Here is a 19912-nt window from a genome sequence, read left to right as displayed (position 1 = left end):
TCTGGAATTCTACATTTACCAGTTTAATAACTTCACTGACAACTTTTGACTAGAGCTTGATTAAAAGAAAATAGTGAACAACATCAAACTTAGTCCCCAGTTTCTGCCGAGAGTGCAGAAAGAGGTCACCACGGGCTTGAAACAGACCTGAAAAACTTGACAATGGGACCAAGACTCATGAAAGGATGTTGTGAAGGCAAACCAACTCAATGGCCTCTGAAGATATCGAGGAAGACATCCTCTCACGTGTGTTTGGCTCAGAAATACTCTCTCCTTGTCTAGTGCTAAAAGCACACATTCTGCCCCCAATAGGATTACTTATTCCGTCCTTCATGTGGCAAAGGAACAATCCTCAATATTTCTACCCGTTAAATACTTTTGCCAGAAGCCTGAATTCATGAAAAGCATATTTATCTATTCACAGTTCTACCCATGTTGTTAAATTTGAAAGTCAGAACAAAGCATATACATTCAATATCCGTGTATACATTAATGAATACAGTACTTTTGTACTGTTAGCCCTGACCTTGAAATATTATTAGATTTTTTTTATAACCACACCCTCCCACCCCCACCCCTCCTAACCCCGGCAACCACTCATCTGTTCTCCACTTCTATTTTTTTTATTGAGGTTATGATAGTTTACAACATTGTGAAATTTCATTTGTACATTATCATTTGTCAGTATTAGACTTTTTTTAACCAGAGGGAAGATCTGAGAAATTCTATTTGGGTTTTGATTATTGCTTAACACGGATGTCATAATGATGATGACCTACAAGAAGATAGCTCTCCCCTGACAGATGGGGAAGGGCTGCGGAGAGGAGGCTGGAACTGGGGCAGAAGGTGGGAGTGGGATGGAGAGGAAGAGATGCTCTGAACCAGACACACCACATGGCAACACACAGACCCCACCCCCTCCAGCTGGAGTCAATATTTAGTGAAGGTTTTATGTGATAGAATGTAAATTCAGGGTTGTGAAATTTTGTTTAATTCTGAATTTGAATATGCTGCTGGTATTTCTCAAGACCTACCACGGATTAGCATTCCATCTGCTGATGTGAATTAGGAATATCTGCATGATCCCTGTGAAGAGGAGAGAGTATCTCTAAAGAGATCAGAGAGGGCCCGAAAACAGACCCCTGCTACAGTCCAACTCCACTAAGGGAGCTCTTGCCCCAGCGGTGTTGAGATTGCCCGTGGGGGCATTTCTTGAATATCGTCAATGATGGAATAAAGAATAAATCCCAGTTCTTTCATGGTGGATATGATTTGTAGCGGTAACCAAGAGAAGGCAGCAGAACATAGAGGTTAAGAACAGACTCCTTTCTGGGACCGGCCCCGCGGCCAAGTGGTTAAGTTCACGCGATCCGCATTGGCAGCCCAGTGTTTCACCGGTTCGGATCCTGGGCGCAGACCCAGCACCACTCACCAGGCCGTGCTGAGGTGGCGTCCCACATGGCACACCAGAAGAAGGACCTACAACTAGAATATACAACTAGGTCCTGGGGGACTTTGGGGAGAAGAAGAAGGAAAAAAAAGATTGGCAACAGAGGTTAGCTCAGGTGCCAATCTTTACAGAAAAAAAAGAGAACAGAGTCCTTTCTGAGTAGTGGTTGTCTTCACTGGAATAAAGCTGTTCCAGGGAACCGGATGGCACTGTCACTCCCTCTCACTTTCCATTGGTGAAGACCAGTCCATGGCCTCACTTGATGGAGAGACTAGCCATGCGCCAGTGAAGAAGAGGAGAACAGATATTCACAAGCACAATGGCCTGCACTGGCCAGAACCCGTCCTCCAAAGGAGACCAACAGGCAGGGCAGTGAAGTGGGGCAGCACTGCCACACTTCTAAAGCTAATATGTCCACATTGACGATGGATCGGATCAGTGAGAGAGCAAGCAGGTTTGCAGTACCCTAGATGTCTCAGATATGCATGCTTGGATTCTATATTTATCCAAACACCAAACCCCCTATTGTCTTTGCTCCCTCTGTTGAGTCTGCCCAGACAGCTACTGAAGATCTCCTTTAGGGGTCCTGGGCCACCGCCCCCCAGATAGTCTTATGGCCCTGCCTTGGTGATTGCTCTCATGCAAACTGCTTCTCTTCCAGATGTGTGCGACCTACATTGTGCTTCTGTGATCCACATCATGCAAAGAACCAGGTGTGTACTTTACATTACAACTCGTGAGCTCAGGTGGTGTTAAACAGACCTATCTGATTTTTCCATGTACGTGTGCTTTCAGTTCTGTTTTGGGTGCCAACCTGTCATCACTTTCATATTTCATGCTTCACTTTACTCTTCATCAATTTGCTCTCCTACATTATGTTTATCAAATATCTCCAAATAAGTCCTCAAGAAAGTAACACATGGGTGGCCTCTGGCGAATGGAGCTGGGTGGCTGTGGGACCGCCCGGAGAGAGACTCGTGAACGTTTTTAATGTTGAACTACATGGGCAAATACCTAATCAAAAAACACTTTTGCACAGAGGACTTTTAGGGCAGTGACAATATTCTGTGTGATACCAGAATGATGGATACATGTCGTTAGACATTTGCCCAAAGCCATAGAATGCACAACACCAAGAGTGAACCCTAATGTAAACTATGAACTTTGGGCGGTTATGGTGAGTCAGTGTAGGCTCATCAGCTGTAACAAATGTACAACTCTGGTGAGGGTTGTTGATAATGGGGGAGGATACGTGGCGGGGAGGCAGGGGGCATATGGGAAAAATCTGTACCTTTCTCATAATTTTGATGTGAACCTAAAACTGATCTTAAGAAAACGTCTTTTTTTTAAAAGCCAGAAAAAGATACTTTGAAACAATAAATAATTAAAAGGATGATTAGACTGGCAGAGAGCTCCTGTTGGTGAGGAAGAGAGCAGAAGAGAAGCCATCTGTCACCGGAAGTAGGATCCCAGGGAAAGAGAGATGCTTATGGAACATTTTTAAAAACATTTGTGGTATGACATGGAATGTAACCACCTCCCTCTGACCTCCACCAAGAAATATTGTAAAAGTCTACAAAACCCATCAAAACTTTGGGTGTCAGTGATGTGAGGAAATTGGAACCATTGTTCACTTTTGGTGGGAATGTAAAATGTACAGCTATTATGGAAAACAGTATGAAAATTTCTCCAAAAATTGAACATAGAATTACCATACGATCCAGCAATTACACTGGTATGTATCCAAAAGAATTGGAGGCAGAGTCTAAAAGAGATATATGTACACCCATGTTCATAACGCATTATTCACAATAGCCAAAAAGTGGAAGCAACTCAAGTGTCCATTGACAGGTGAATGGATAAACAAAATGTGATATAGCCATACAATGGAATATTATTCAGTCTTAAAAAGGAAGGATGGGTCCGGCCCCGTGGCCAAGTGGTTAAGTTCGCGCACTCCGCTGCAAGTGGCCCAGTGTTCGGTTCGAATCCTGGGTGTGGACATGGCACTGCTCATCGAGCCACACTGAGGCAGCGTCCCACATGCCACAACTAGAAGGACCCACAACTAAGAATATACAGCTATGTACCAGGGGGCTTTGGGGAGAAAAAGGAAAAAAATAAAATCTTTAAAAAAAAAAAGAAAAGGAAGGAAATTCTGATACATGACACATGTTGTAACATGGATGAAGCTTGAGCACATTATGCTAAGTGAAATGAACTAGTCGCAACGAGACGAATACTGTATGATTCCACTTATATGAGGTCCCTAGAGTAGTCAAATCCATAGAGACAGAAAGTAGAATGGTGGCTGTGAGGGGCTGGAGTGGGGGGCTGGGATGGGGAGTTGTTGATCAATGGGTACATAGTTTCAGTCTTGCAAGATGAAAAGAGTTCTGGAGATGTATGGTGATGATGTTTGCACAATAATGTGAATGTACTTAACACTACTGAGCTGCATACTTAGAAATGGTTATGGTAAGATTTATGTTACACTTATTTTACCAGTATTAAAATTTTTTTTAATTTCTTTAAAAATACTTTGTAAATCAAGATTGTGTGTGTTTGTGTGTTGGATTGCACTGGGGATGGGGAGACAAGAGTGATGACAACATGCTAAGCCTAGATTCAAGGCAAGGGCAGGATGAACCAGTACCATCTGTGTGATGTCTCCAGGGCAAACCTTGGCCAGCGATGAGCAATGCTCGGGTAGTTTCTTTGGCTCCAGAAGCATCCTGATTCTCCTCCAACAGTGGTGCCAACTCCTGGCACCCAGCTTGGTATCACATGCTTCCTGGTACATACAAGGAACTGCTCACCTTGGACAACATACAAGGTGACTTCTGACATCTTTCTTGTTGTCTCGAAGTGAAATTTTCCTCACTTCCCTTCCCACATCTGCTCAGCCATTTAGCCAGCAAATTTCCACTAGTGCACACCATGGACCAAGCTCTGTGCTAGACAGTGAGGACCAAGAAGTGAGTCCCACAGAGTCACTGCCAAAACGAGGCTCCCAGTCCAGGAGGGAAGACAGACAAGCAGACGAGCACCTGCAGAGAGGGTGAGGCACGTGATGATGCTTGGGCAAAGGAGCTATGGGACCACATGGCCTTGCATAGCCAACTTCTGCTGGAGGTCATATAGAGTATCCTCAGAGACAGTGAGTTATGCTCCAGCTGAGAGCTCAGATCCAACAGAAAATTAGGAGTTATCCCTGTACAAACTTGGGGTAATGAGGGACGAGAAAACAAGGATGGGGCTATTCCGATGGAGAACAGCACTGTGAAGTGCTAGACGAGGGGGCATGGTGTGTTTGAGGAACAAGGAAAAATGGGTATGATGAAAGCAGAGAGCAAAAGGAGAAGTTGAGGTGATGCCTCCATAGAGGGAGGCAGTAAGCTATACTGAGGGCCATGTCAGTTTGTTTAGGAGCAGTTGGTCACTGCGCCAAGGGCAGTGGGAAACAGTCGAAAGTATCCAAACAAAAGAGTAACATGCTCCAATTTAAAAAAACAATGCAACTGCATTGAGTGGGAGGAGTGGGAGATTCAATGTGGGGAGAACAGTGTATCGGTTTCCTGAGGCTGCTGTAACAAATTACCACAAATTTGGTAGCTTAAAAGAAATTTATTTATTCTTTCACAGTGCTGGAGGACAGAAGTTTGAAATCAGTCGCAGTGGGCTGAAATCAAGGTGGCGGGAGGGCTGTGCTCTCTCCAGAGGCTCTACTGGGGAATCCACTCCTTGCCTCTTCCAGTTTCTGGTGGCTGCCAGCATTCATTGGCTTATAGCCCCATCACTCCAGTCTCTGCCTTCACCTTCATATCACCTTCCCTATGTTTCTAATCTCCCTCTGCCTTTTCCCTATAAAGACACTTGTGATGGCATTTAGGGTCCATTGGGACAGTCTAGGATAATCTCCTCATCTTAAAATCCTTTTAAACTCTACTGTATTATTGGTGGGAATGTAAAATGGTGCAGTCACTATGGAAAACAGTATGGAGGTTCCTCAAAAAATTGAACACAGCATTACCATAAGATCCATCAATTCCACTTCTGGGCATATACCCAAAAGAATTGAAAGTGGGGACTTGGACATACTTTTGTACTCCCATGTTCATAGCAGCATTATTCACAATAGCCAGAGATGGAAGCAACCCAAGTGTCCGTACATAAATGGATGGATGGATGAACACATAAACAAAACGTGGTGTATCCATACAATGGAATATTATTCAGCCTATAAAAGGAAGGAAATGCTGACACATGCTACAACATGGATGAACCTTGAAGACATTATGCTAAGTGAAATAAGCCAGTCACAAAAGCACAAATACCGTATGATTCCACTTATATGAGGTCCCTAGAGTAGCCAAATTCATAGAGATAGAAAGCAGAATGGTGGTCACTGGGCTTTGGAGCAGGGATTGGGGACAAATGGGAAGTTTAAAGGGTACAGAATTTCAGGCTTGCAAAATGAAGAGTTCCGGAGATGGATGGTGCTGATGGTTGCACAATGACACGAATGCATTCAATGCCACTGAACTGTACACTTAAAAATGACTAAAATGGTAAATATTATATTGTGTATTTTACCCCAATTTAATTTTTTTAAGTCCTTAATCACATCTGCAAGAACTTTCCCATATAAGGTAACATTACAGGTTCAAAGGATGGGGGCCTGAGATTTGAGGGCCACCATTCAGGTCACTACATCCATTAGGACGCTACTGCAGTTGTCTGGAGAAGATATAACGGTGGCTTGAGCTAGAGTACAGGCAGGGGGATCAATTCTAGAGCTACTAGGAGGCACCATTCGTGGGCCTTTGGGCAGGGGTGAGGGAGGAGTCAAGCCTGGCACCCCGGTTTCTGGCTGGGCAACTCACAGAACTCAGGAATGGGGCGAGAAGAGCAGCTGGGGGCAGGGGGGAATGTTGAGATGAGTTTTAGACACGTTTGAGGATATTCACCAAAAGCTGGGCCACGGGGCAGAGACCTGCCTACATCTGAAAACCCCATGCAGAGGTCTTTGCTCCAAATGGATGGGAGAGAGCCTGGGTCGTGTAGTATATCGCTGGCATCAAGGGTCCCCACAAAGAGGAGTGACTGGAAAAGACACCTGTGCAAGTGCTGGCCATGCTGCTTACTCATCCTCCCTGGGTCCGTTTGGTTCTCTGTAAAAGTGAAGGAAACAACTTGAACAAATCCACATGGCACTGACTATGTACCCCACACTCTTCTTCATGCTTCACAAATATTAACTAATTTAACCCCTAAAAAAGTCTCAGAGATGGGCACTATTTTTGTCACCCCCATTTTATGAACAAGAAAAGCAAAGCACATAGAGGTTAACTCACTAACCCAAGGTCACACAGCCACTCATAGACAAAGCCTGGATTTGAACCCAAGCACTCTGGCTCCAGTTTCTGCACTCTTAGCCAATACCCTATGTTGCTTCTCTCTTCTTAAAAAAAAGCCCCTTCCCCAAGCCAACTCCAAAGCCAACAGCAAACCCCCCAATAACTAATTCAGCTGATGTGAGTTTCTTACTGAAAATGAGCCAGGTGACGTGATGGGCCAGGTGATCGTCTGATGCTCACGTCCAGGTGAAACACGGAGCCCCAGGGATGGAGACCCTCTCTTTACCTCAAGATGGCCATTTTCCTCAAAATACAGCTAACTGATGAGGAGAGGTGACTGAGGACCAGGAAATGGCAGATAATGTCTAAGGTCCCTCCTTAAGCCATCAGAGTTCCATTCCAACAGTCTGATCACCTTCCAGGGAGAGAAGGGACCCAGCAAGAATGGCAGCCATGTGGACTGGGGCTGGAGAAGCATCCTGGGAGGTCCCTTGGTGTTAGAAGCAACTAGAAGTGTGCTGAGCCACAGAAGAGGAGGGAAGCTGGGAGGAGTGAGTTCAGGCCTCAGACCGGAGCAGGCATGGAAAGACACAGAGGGCTCAGGCATAGGCTGAGGAGATACAGAAGGAGAAGAATTGAGGCAAAGAGGTGAGGATCATGGTTTGCTCTAGTAGCGTGCTGGGCATTTGTGCCAACTGAGGCTGGGAGCACCAAGGGAGTAGGATAGCAGGACCAGGCCATGCCGTAGATGCTGAATGACAATGCCCTCCCTGCTCCCCCATAACCATCTGTTATGAATCATCCATCTTCCCACTCCAAGCCTTCCTCCGGGCCCTCACACCTTATTTCCCACCATTAACAGAGCCTGGGCACCAGGAGCCCTTGGCGAGGAGACTCATCAGAGGAGAGAGTGAGGGGGTGGCGACCCAAATGGGTCAAGTCAAACTTCCCCCCAGGCTTGGAGGGAAAAGTCTTCATGTAACGAAACTTTAGAACGCCAACAAAAAACATTGGCGAAATGGCTGAAATAAAATGGTGGTTTCCTGAGAGCTGCCTAGATCTTCGGTGGGGGCCCTGGAGATGTTCATCCAGGTCAGACTCAACAGTATCTCGTCAGTGTCTTCCCCACTGAAGCTTCTAACATCGTTAAAGAACACAAAACATAAGATACGATCAGAGCAAGGGCTTTTTACCCTGCTGAATGCCCACTAAACTGTTTTTGTCACCAGCGAAATAGGGGATGTCCAAGTTTTGGTCCCCAAACCAGAAAGAGTGGGTGTCTCAAATAACACAGGGGGTTTTAGTACGGTTCCCGTGGGGACTCTAGGGGCCCGCTTCGCTCTTGGTGCTGACATACCCCCACTCCACTCCCGGCCCCTGCCTTCTCCTCTCTCCCCTCCTCCATCAGCCTCTCTCATCTCCTCTGTCAGCCTCTCTCAGTCCCAGCTCCTCCTCGATCCCCCATTTGCAGAGGGGGTCTGCCGACAGGGAGTTCCCATCTCTCACACCTAAAGTCAAGGCTCGCCACTTTACTGTGCCTAAAACTCTCCTGAGCAATTCATCAAGGCCCCACCCTCAGAGGTGTAGGGTGAAGCCCCGGGACCTGCATTTCTAACAAGCGTCCCAGGTGATTCTGACTCTCCTAGATTCATGTGTGGACTAGAATCTCCTGGAGGACAGAGACCTTGTCTTGCACCTCTCGATCGTGCACTCAGTGTGCACACTCTCACACACATTCCCACTGGCTCACACTGAGCACTCACACACTCATAGGTCAGAAGGCTTCAGGACACACAGTAGGTACTCGATACTCTGTGTCCAACCAGTCCTGGAGCGGTTGGAGCCCGTGAAGGCATGTGTAATTACCTTCAAACCCCTCCGAACACCTCACCTGCTATCTGACAGCTTCCCATCCAGAAACCACACAGTACAGTAAAAAACAGAAAAAAGAAAGCCGTTAGACCCCAGTGAATGTTATTTTTAATGAAAGTGGTACATTTTGACTCACGATGTTGAAACCAGATTATAAATGAGTCATCGGTGAATCAACCACAAGGAGCCTTTATGAAGGTGATTTACAGGAGGACTCTGACGTCTGCTGTCCCTTCACACGCTTCGCAGAGATGCTGTCAGGCTTGGAGTTGGTCTGGGGCATCTGCTGCCGAGTCAGCTCAAAAGGATGCTGTGTTGTCACCAGTGGGATTCCCCAGCCAGCCGGCACTGCGGTCCCACCCACAGAACTAAGGCAGCCATCACTGAACAATGCTTGTGGTTACATCATAGCTGCTGGCTTCCAGGTAGTGACTAGTAGATACTGGGGAGAGTCATAGGCCATCTGTTGCTCCCTGCTCCCAGACTCTTCCCTAATGCCCACATCCCCTCACCTGGTCATCAAGAGGCTCAGTAGGAGGGCAGAAAAGTGAGACTTAAAGGTGAACAGACCTGGGCTTGAGTCCTAGGTCTAACGGAATGGCCACAAAGAGTCAGGCAACAGCCTCATGTTGCTCGTGTCTGAAATGTAAACATTATCACCTACCATGCCTCCCTTGCAGGAACCTTGCAAGGTTCTCGTGGGACCGTGCGAGTGAAAGTGTCTTGGAGACTGTCACAGGCCATACCAAGGTAAGCGGTCAGCACAAGACAAGAAACCTGCCGTCCGAATATGCTTTCACTAATTGGCAACCTCTGCCTGGAGCAGAACTGGGAACCTAGACCAGGGGGAAAGAGCAGAGCAGGGTGTGGTTAAAGGCTCCTTCATCTCCTCCCCAGAAAAGAGACACCATTGCTCATTTTTCTCCTCAGAAAACAGGAAATGGAGGCCAGAGGGTAAATCCACACGCAAGTGTACTCTGGCTCCCCAGCCAAGAGGGAGGCTGCCCAGCGGCCGATTTATAGTCCCAGACTCTCCAGGACATTATCCGGTACATTCCAAAGGAGGACTCTTCAGGCCATCTGGGGGAGCGTAGCAGGGCTCCCAGCTCCTGGCTGCTCAGAGCGGCCTCCACGGGGGTGGGAATCAGCAGCCAAGAGAATGCCTTGACAACCCCAGGGACAGGAGGCTCACTTGGGTGGGACCGTGAATCGTTGACCAATCCAGCAACCCAGAGCAGCCTGGTCACCTGGGGACACTGTGTTTAGAGAGCAGGGTCCGCCATGAGCAAAGCTGTGGTTCATGTACTGTAACTACTCAGTAAATGTTAACTATTAAGCATGTGACCAAAAAAAAATCCCCAAAGAAGGTGAAGAATTCATTAAATCTGCAAAAGAGAGAAAGAGGGCAGGGGAGAAGAAAAAACTCCTTGGCAGAACTACTCGAACCCTTCTTCTATACACCACAGATGCATGACCAGTACCAGAGTTAAAGAGAAAAAGAAAAAAAACCAGGCTTTTAGAGTCAGACAAATCAGGGCTTGAATGCCTACCTTCCCCTTGCTGGTCCTGGGTCCTTGGAGAGGCTGTTTATTTTCCCAGGGCCTCCATTTCTTCAGTGGCCATCCTCACAGGATTGCTGTGAGAATTAAGCAGAATCAAGTATGGGTTATACCTAAGGTGTCCGGAACACAGTTAACACTCAATAAATGTTGGTTTCTTTCTGTTGAGAATTGCAAAATATGGCCACAAATTCTTCCTACCTTGGTAAGCACGCCCCCTGGCAATGATTTAGCTACTACTCCCATCAAGAATTGAAATCTATTTCCCTTATCCCTTGAATCCGGGCTAGCCTCTAACTTGCTTTGATCAACAGAATTTAGCAGAAGTAACAATGTGTGACTTCCAAAGCCAGCCCTTGCAGCTTCCACTTTCGCCCTCTGGAACTGCTGCCCTGGGGCCACCATGTGAGGAAGCTGCTAGCCTGCTGGAATAGGGGAGGCCACATGGAGGAGAAGTGAGATCCCCAACTTGACCGCCAGCACCAGCTGCCAGACAGTCAGAGAGGCCATCCTGAGATGACCTTCTAGCCCAGGTGAGCCTCTAGCTGAATTAAGTCACATGAGTGAGCCCAGGCAAAACCAGCAGAGAAACTGCCCAAGTCAACTCATAAAATCGTGAAAAATAATAAATCCTTGTTTTGTTAAGTTACTAAGGCTTAGGCTGATTTATTATGCAGCAAATTCTTACTGGAACACCTTTCCTATCCCCACCTCCAAAATATCTATTCCCTTGGGTCCTCTTGGATTTCCCCTAACTGCACCCGGCAGATTATTTGTGAAAAACTGAGAATTTATAGGGCCCAGGAGCTGTGATCAGCCTGTCAGAAAGTAATTTTCACGCCCACACGTTACAATAGTTCATCAATCAAACAATTAGGCAGCATCTACCAACTTAAGGTTGATAATTAGCAAGTCTTCCGTTTACCTTTAAGGTAGATCACAAATTCAGCTATTTATGCCCACTTCCACCACAATATCTTGCCTAGGTAATTGCAGCAGCCTACTAATTGGTCTCTCCCTTCGAATTCTGTCACCCTGCACATTGCCATTCTCCACAGTGAAGCCAGGAGGAAATTTGAAATGTATCCACTCATGCAACAAAAATTTAGTTTTGATCAGAAACTTCCATCTCCATGGAGTTTATGTTCTAGTGACGTTTTAAAAATGAATAAGTAAATTAATAAATAAAATATATAGTGATAAGTGAATTAATAAACAAAATATGTGGTGATAAGTGCTAAGAAAAAAATGAAGCAGGAAAGGTGGAGGGAAAAGGTGTTGTTGGGAAGGGTTGCAATTTTAGATAGGGCAGCCAGGGAAGGCGTCAATGAGACAGTGACGTTTGAATAAAGACCAACGGGAATAGCAAGTGTAAAAACCCTGAAGTAGAACCATTCCTGGCACATTTTAGAAGTAATAAAGAGGCCATTGTGGCCATGGCACAATAAGAAGGGGGAGAGTAATAGGAGGTGACTTCAGACAGGTAACAGGGAAGCGAGGTGGAGAAAGTCAGATTACATAGCACCTCATAAGCCAATGTAAGGACTTGGGCATTTGCTCTAGTGACATGGAGAGCCACTAATGCATTTTTATCAAAGTGATGACATGATCTAAGGTACATTTTAACAGTACCCTTCTAGACAATGTATTGAACACAGACTGAAGAATATTCTGGGATGACGCCTCTAGCATAATTTTTGAAACTTCCCAAATTCCACTATGAAAAATAGATAGTACAAGTAGTACAAAAGAGCAAAACCAAAACTTCATGAATAATATGTACCACAAAACTAACTGACAAAGTATCCCCATGATGCCCAAAACATAAGTGGGTGGGGACAAACCACCAACAGATTCAAGATTCAAGACCTGAGTAGTATTAACATCTGTACAAGAGGAAGCAACGAAGAGAGTCAGGGATCTGATGATCCCTGAAAAATCCCAAAATACCCAATAGGTACTCAACGGAAATCTGAGACAGCCAATTTGAGAACAGCAGCTAAAACTGGAAGGGTTTTGCCCACTCAAGTAATGGGTGAATTCAAGGGGTTTGCGGTCTGAAAAGGCTAGAACAGTCTGAGACAGAGGAAGGAGACAAATGGAGGGGCCACCTGAAAAGGGTAAGGGGAACAGAGCGTAGAGACCTCAGAAAGTAAGCCACCATGTTCTTGAACACTGCATGAAAACAACCAAAGAGGAAACTCTAGAGCAATGAAGTTAGAGAAGCCAAGTGGAATGACATCTTCTAGAGATGCAGAAAAACTAATTTCATGTAAAAATTTTCAACACAAAAGAATAACAGACAAAGTTATTCAGGAAAAAAGGTGAAAGTCACAGAATCACATCCCTACAGACCATAAAACATACCGGAAACATGCCCACAAAACAAATGAAATCTACAACTCATTTCAAAAAACTCTAAAAGAATGACATGAATCAGAGCTAGAAAACTCAGAAGTAAAAAGATAGAATTCAGGAAAGTATTAGGAGTTTTTTTAATCATATAGCAAATTAGATCAAATTAAAAAGAAGACCAGAGGGGTCAGCCCAGTGGCACAGTGGTTAAGTTTGCACATTCCACTTTGGCGGCCTGGGGTTCACCAGTTTGGATCCCAGGTGTGGACCTACACACTGTTTATCAAGCCATGCTGGGGCAGGCATCCCACATATAAAATAGAAGAAGATGAGCACAGATGTTAGGTCAGGGCCAGTCTTCCTCAGCAAAAAAGAGGAGGATTAGCAGCGGATGTTAGCTCAGGGCTAATCTTCCTCAAAAAAAAAAACCAGAGTTGTGATATTGTGATACAATAAGAAACATATATTTGGTCTTCATCCCCAGTAGAGCTCCTAAAACCTTTGTAATTTCCTGAGTGATAGGAGTGAGAGGAGCATCTTTTGTTATTCTTATTAAGCCCCTTTCAAACATATTTGAATTTATGCTAATGAGGTGGCTCTTGGTGGGCCCCTAGATAACTTCAGGATAAGGGCTGGTTACCAAAGGAATCAATCATATTATTAGAGGATTGGAACTTTCAGCCCCACTTCCCAACCTCTGAGGAGGGGAAGGGGACTAGGGATTGAGTTAATCACCAATGGTCAATGGTTTAATCAATCACGCCTATGTAATAGAATCTCTATAAAAACCTAAACGAAGGGGTTCAGAGAGCTTCCAGCTTGGTGAACACATCCATGTTCCAGGAAGGTGATGCACCCCAAACTCCTGAAGGATAGAAGCTCTTGCTCTTAGGACACTTGCAGACCTTGTCTTATGTACCTCTTCATCTGGCTGTTAAATAAGTGTTTCCCTTGATTCCATGAGCCATTATAGCAAATTATTGAACCCGAGGAGGGGATCATGGGAATCCCCAATTTGTAGCCAAATCAGACAGAAGTGTGGGTAATCTGGGGACTCACTACTTGTGATCGGCATCTGGAGTGGGAAGCAGTTTTGTGGGACTGAGCTGTGGGGTCTGCACTAACTCCAGGTAATTAGTGTCACAATGAATTCAATTGTTGGACATCCAGTCCATAGAGAACTGACGGATTGATTGGTGTGGGAAAACCCACGTTTGATGTCAGAAGTGTTGTGAGTAGAAACAGATCACAGTAGTAGTAAGAGCACATAAATCCAGCAGATTATGCCTTAAGAGAAATAGAAAATACAAAGAAAAAAGTTAAATCAAAAGAAATGAAGAAAGAATGAAAACGGATTTGAGACAAAGTACCAAATATAGCTGATAGGCAAAGAAGATCCAACATTTGTATAATAGGAGACTCTAACACAGAAAACCAAAGCAAGGAACAGAACAAAAACTAAAAATGATAAATCAAGGAAACTCTTCTAAAATTAATCAAAAATTTGAGAAATATATAAAAAGTCAAAATCAACCCAAAACAAGTAATACCAAAATATATTCTGGTAAAATTTCTAGACTTTAAAGAAAAACATAAAGTCCCTTGGGCATCCAGGCAAAAAGACCAAGCTACTTTCAAGGGAAAGAAAGTCAGATTGTCATCAGACTTTTCAACAGCCACACTTCGTGCCAGGAGAATAGATGGAAAGAAGGTGAGGATGGAAGCAGGGAGAATTGATGGGAAGCAGAACCAACAGGATTTACTGATGGATCAGATAGGGATGCAAGAGAAAGAAACGAGTCAAAGATGACCTGAGCAACTGGAAGGATGCAGTTGCCATTTGATGACATTGAGTAGACTGTGGGAGGAGGAGGCTTGGGGAAGGGAATAAGCTAATAGCTTATACATATCACATTTTCAATATCTATTAATAATCCATGTGGAGAACTGTGTAGGCATCTATATTAAGAACCTGGAATTCAGAGGTGAGGTCTAGGCTAGAAATATGTATTTAAAAATCATTAGCATATAGAAGCTGTTTGAAGTCATGAGTCTGGATAAAATCAATGAGGGAGTGAGCGTGGAGAATATTTCCCTGCTCAAAACCTCACATTGGTTTACAATAAAACCCAAATCCCTTATCACAGTCAACAAACCCTTCATGTGGCTCTGTCTCTTTTCCTATTGCTCCCCACCTCACTGTCTTAGCTCTAGACACATAGGCCATCTTTCTGTCTCTTGAATATCTCATCCCCATCTCAGGGCCTTTGCACTTGCTGTTTCCTATGACTAGGATCTGTTCCCCTCAGATGTGAGCCTGCATCCCCACATCATTCAACTCTCTGGTTAAACGTCAGCTCCTCAGAGAAGTCTTCTGACACCTTTTCCAAAATATCTGCCCCAACCACACCTGTCTCACTCTCTAACCCCTAATCTGCTTTAATTTTCCATCATTTTCAGATTGTCTTTTCCAGTTTTTGCTGCTGCATTAATAAATTACCTCAAAACTTAGCGGCTTAACACAACCATCTTATTCTGCACACAGATTCTGTGGATCCGGAATTTGGACAGAGAACAGAGAGGATGACTTATGTCTGCGCTACAACGTCTGGGGCCTCAATAGAAAAGACTCAAAGGCTGGGGTGACTCGACAGCTAGGGTTTAGAATCATGTGAATGCTTGTTCACTCATATATCTGGCATCTGATACAGACTAGGACTGCAGACCCACGGTCTACATGTGGCCTCTCCGTGTGGCTTGGCTTCCCCACAGCAAGGCAGCCACAGGATAGTCAGACTTCTTCCTTGGTTACAGAACCCAAAAGCATTGTCCCAGCAAACAAGACAGAGCAGCAGTGGCTTTTGTGACCCAGCTTCAGAAGTGGCACAGCATCACTTCTCTCCTACTTTACACTGGTCAAAGTAGCCTCAAGTCTGTGAGGAGGAGGGATGAGACTCTGTCTCTTAATGGGAAAGGAATCAAAGAATTTTGAGGGTATGTTCTGTCACATTGCCCGAGACATAGTCTCAGCGTTGAGCTATTCTTCCTAAGCCTGTTACCAGCTGCCTGTTGAAACAATTGATTGTCTCCTTAATGTTCCTCTGTTGACCTGTGAATGTCTTGCTGCATCTCCCCCTACCCCTAACTATCTGAATTCTCAGCTGCTCCACTATATATCAAGAAGTCTTCACTTGATATAAGATCCTGACTCCCGAAATGGAGTACACAGGATCTCCCTCTGTACAGCAGGGCTTCTAAATCTGTCAACAGCCCCTCCTCCATGATGGATGGTCCATCTCCAGTTTACAACCTGGTCCCTGTTAATCCTCTGTAACTTCTTGTCAGGACTCCTTAAAGGGATGAAATATTTTTCTGAACGTTGAAAACTCTGCAAACACACAAGAGAGGAGTTATTAAACAAGCTCACAGTGGCTTCTTCACAATACCATTTGATTGAAAATAGTTGGACAAGGAAAATTAATCCCAGACTGAACTGAGGACTCATTTTCCAAAATGGGAAGAAATGCTTCTCCTTCCACCATCAAAGCCCCTCAAAATGCCACCAAGATTGTTGAATAACACTGACTTGAGACAGGAAACCAAACGACTGGAAATCCAGCTGCCCCTGGTTTATTCATATTTACGCCTACAGATTCACCCTTCGGCCTGGGCAAGCTTGACTCAAGAGAAGAGTTTCATGCGCCTGAGCACCTAGCACCGGATTTTAGAAGCTTCACGTTGCACTGACTGACAAGAATTTCTGTTGGAGCAAACCTAAGGGTGTCCATGGAATTGTGTGAAATAGTGGGACAGAAAGAGGCAGGGACCACATCCCAGAGGGAGATCAAATGAAGCAAAACAAAGGAAGAGAAGAACTAGACCCAAACCCAGACCCCACACACAGCCTAGGACACGGCTCGGGTTGTCTGGAAGCAGTTCCCAGACAGAAACCTCAGTGTGATGAATCAGTTTCCTTGGACATAGAGGGGATAAAGAGTCTGCTGTAGAGACAGAGCATATTTATTCAAGGAATGGCTGTGAGAATCGGGTATGGGCAGAGGTGGGGGTGGAGTATGTGGTGGCAAAAAGCCACCATGAATCCCCAGTCTAGACACTGAGCCCATAATGCCCAGGGAGAAGCAAACGATCTAAAAGAGAAGGCATGCTGGGGAGAAGCCAGTTGAGCCTGGCTCTGAAATGACTGGTTGTGATACCAGAGTCAGATACTGCAGACGAGTCTTTGAAAATCACAGAGAGGAGAAAATAGAGATGATTTTAAGATAAATGTTAATAGAAGCCCAAGTCTTCTCTCTTATAAATCAAATTCCATTGTAAACAATGCCATAAAAAATGTCTACACCTCTAAATAGCGAAGATTTCCAAGTCTTAGAAGAAGGCCCCCTTATATGAAGCAACACAAACACAATGAGTGTGAAAGCAACACTTAGACAACCTTGAATTATTCAGGACCATCATCAGTTATAAAACAGTGTTGACACCGACTGAGGACATGCATCCCAAGCCCAGAAAAAGAGAGAACATCACCATTTGGCCAGCAGTGACCTACATGATACATTTTTAAAAGATAAGACTTTTCCTCTTTTACTACCCACCATCCCTCAAAGGTAGGTCCCAATTCCTCTTCTGTGACCAGCCCTACAAATACCTGATAAATGCCAGGCTGCTTTCGGCTTCAGGGGCTAGGACTCTAGGCCACATTCTTTTTAAGTGTTTTCATACTGAAGAAATACCCACAACTCATACTTTTATCACATTTTCATGCTTACGAGGCATTTTTACCTATGTTATCTCAATTGATATCTCTTCATGTGATTCTCACGTAAAGTCAGTGTGGCACAGTTTGGTCTGACTCACACATACGCGCCCTTCGCCAGAGCCCTTCTGTCACTCCTTGGAGAGGGGGAGGCAGTGAAAGGAATGAGAACACTCTCCCTACCTGGCCTTGCTTTGGACCAGGGCCTCCTCATCCTCCGAGAAGATAGACAAAAGTGCGTAAGGTGTCTAAGGGCTGAGGTGCCACCTGGGTGGGCAGGAGGGACCACATAACAGGGCTTTTGTGGCAGGGATCGGAAGAGGGAGGGAGATAGGGTGGGGAAAAGGGACTCAGTCTCCAGGTTTGTGGGACTATAGATGATTGGGGGTCCCAGAAGTTCTGAAGGCAGTGGCAGGGGACAAGGAGCAGCATGAGGGGAGTATCTGAGACACATCCTAGTGGTAGGCGGGACCGGAGAGCCAAGCCCAGCTCTGAGAAGGGGAGGCAGCTTGCCCCAGGAGGACCCCTACCTGACTGGGATGTGGAATCTCACTGCCTTCCCCGGAGTACGGTCAACATTCTGCCAGTGCTTCCATTCCCTCCACCTCGATGCCAAATGGCTCAGCTACCCTACAACCTCCGAAACACTTGTAAACCCTATGGGACCCTGGACCCCCAGCCTAATGGGAGGAAGAGGTTCCACTCCTGCTTTTTGGGGTCAGATGGGCACACTTGAGAGCACTCCAAGCTAGGGACAGATGGGAGTGGACACCACCTTTCCATTGGCTATATCATCATCATCATTAATATTATTCCATCTTTACTGATATGTTGTTAAGGCCCAAAGAAGTTAAAGGACTTGCCAGGATCTCATAGCTGGTGAGTGACAACTCCAGTTCTCTGACTTTTAGGCTCTGATTATTTTTTTATACCATTGTCCTGCTCCAAGGGTAAATAACCCCAACCACTCGGGTCTCCATTTGTTCACTTGTAAAATGAGGGAGGCTCTATATCTCTCTGTTCCCCCACTACCCTGGCCCCATGGTTCTAGCCTGGGTCCCTGCCTTGGCAGACATCACATGCTCCCCGCATGTCTCCTGCAGAGTGAGTACCGTCCCTCTGAACACCCTTGGCCTCCTCTCAACGTGTTTCCTTTGTCCCTGTCATGGGCCTGTTTTATAAGGTGAGAGACCTCCTTTTCATAGTGAAGCCCTTTTAATACTGAAAAAACGTCAAACCTTTGCTTGGAAAGAGTCCCGACACTCACAGGTTACATAGAGTTCCCTGGAAGCTCATAGCGTTTCCACGCAGCCCAGGTGCAGTCGCCCAGGACGTGTTTTGGAGAGAGGGACTATTTTGTGACCAGACAGAAGAGCCCTCTTCTGTACTACGTCTGTGAAAGTAGCAGCTGTGCTGTGTTCCTCCGTCCAGGAAACCGTTGAACAGCTCAGAAAATTCAGAGAAAAGCAACAAAGATGATTAATGAGCTAGAAAAGCAAGTGACGGCCTTGGGAAAACGCATGGGCCGAGTTGGATGGGTATCATGCGTGCGAGAGGGAGCTGGCCACAAAGAAAGAGAGGAACTATTCAGCTGGGCCCCCAGGAGGATTAGTACTATAGGAGTAATGGCAAGGAAATGGAGAGGAAGGGAAGACGTCAGCTGAATACCAGGAACAACGCCTCACGCAGGGCACCCCGTCCCCTGGGACAGGGAAGGAGAGCGCCTTGCTTTAGTTGCGTCATGGAAGGCCAGACTCAGCCTTGGAGAACTGAGGTTCAGGCCAGCGTGGTAGAGCAAGGAGAGCTTTGGAGAGCCCCCGGGGCCCTGAAGAGCCACAGCTGGATATTTACAGCCCCGTGGGGAGTTAGATCTTTGGGCAGGAGTGGCTGGCTAAGGAGGTCCCGCAACAGCCAACGAGCAGCCCAGGCACCTGAACTTCTTGTGAGCCGGCCTCCCCCCAGGGTCCAGCATTCCTGCAGCCCACGCCCCCTGAATGGTCACTGTGATTTATGTGAGAATAGCCCTCCCCACCATCCACCAGGGACCTTGGGAACAAGTCTTCCTTTCTTGGTCCACTGAAGTCACTGGAACCCATTAGTGAAGTTTCATCCCCATCCGTAAATCACCGCCTTAGTCATGCAGCAGAACTCTTAAACAACTGAGGGTGTTTGTTTTTAATTCCCTTAGACTATGAAGCATATATGCAAACACTGGCCTGAAAGCAGCCTTTGTTCCTATTGTTCTTGCACACACAATCTCCCAGGCTCTACTTTCCTGCAGTGAGCTGCCAACGCCACAGGGCTCTTGGGTGTGTTACAGTACAACGGACAGGAGGGGTGGCCACGAGGCTGCAGCCAGGGAGGGAGGCCCTGTTAAATCTGGAAACCTGACTTGTGGCCATCACCTGAGCCCAGATGCAGGTTATTTTTGCACCAGCCTCTGACCCCAGACACCCTGCCCTCTCCTCTTACACACCCTCCTCCACGGCCGCTGCTTCCACCTGTTGCCTTTCTGTCACCGTCAGTCTCAGAAGTGTCTGCC

The 19912-nt window shown here is 45.9% G+C and overlaps 1 long non-coding RNA gene across 1 annotated transcript; it reads right to left on the bottom strand.

Moving 5' to 3' along the window:
- Nucleotides 1-5059: 5059 nt before the first annotated feature.
- LOC106834714 (uncharacterized) lies at nucleotides 5060-10420 on the bottom strand. Its single transcript, XR_001398926.3, has 3 exons — nucleotides 10233-10420; nucleotides 9347-9518; nucleotides 5060-6624 (listed from the first exon to the last, which is right to left on the bottom strand). It is a non-coding gene; the product is annotated as an uncharacterized lncRNA (long non-coding RNA).
- Nucleotides 10421-19912: the final 9492 nt, after the last annotated feature.

This window comes from Equus asinus, chromosome 2 (genome assembly GCF_041296235.1).
Source record: "Equus asinus isolate D_3611 breed Donkey chromosome 2, EquAss-T2T_v2, whole genome shotgun sequence".
NCBI classification, from domain to species: domain Eukaryota; kingdom Metazoa; phylum Chordata; class Mammalia; order Perissodactyla; family Equidae; genus Equus; species Equus asinus.
Note: the sequence above shows the minus strand (reverse complement) of the source record. Positions and strands in the feature narration are given on the sequence as shown.